The sequence below is a fragment of the Penaeus monodon genome, chromosome 27 (genome assembly GCF_015228065.2).
Source record: "Penaeus monodon isolate SGIC_2016 chromosome 27, NSTDA_Pmon_1, whole genome shotgun sequence".
Classification (NCBI taxonomy): domain Eukaryota; kingdom Metazoa; phylum Arthropoda; class Malacostraca; order Decapoda; family Penaeidae; genus Penaeus; species Penaeus monodon.
Window position 1 is genome coordinate 24,298,367 of NC_051412.1, and position 268 is coordinate 24,298,634.

General features: G+C 57.5%; 1 protein-coding gene across 1 annotated transcript in view; it reads left to right on the forward strand.

Moving 5' to 3' along the window:
* LOC119590704 (iodotyrosine deiodinase 1-like) overlaps positions 1–268 on the forward strand; it is a gene marked incomplete at its 5' end in the record, with an annotated part of 12,533 nt that overhangs the window by 9,844 nt on the left and 2,421 nt on the right.

The following is a 268-nucleotide window of genomic DNA, read 5'->3' on the forward strand; positions in this document are numbered from 1 at the left end:
AGCTACGTTCACTCCCCAATCCCTCATCCCCATCTACTTATCTCCCTCTCCCCTCCGCTCCAACCTCCCTCCCTCCCTCCCTCCCTTTCCCCTTTCCCCCTCTCCCCCTCCCCATCTCCTCATCTATCTCCCATCCCCCATCCTTCTGCCTTCTTCCCATCCCTTGATCGCTCTCTCCCTCCCTCTCCTCCTCCTCCCCTCATCTCCTTACCTTTCTCCCTCTTTTCCCCATAATCCACGAACCGCAATCCATAATGCATATCGCCCG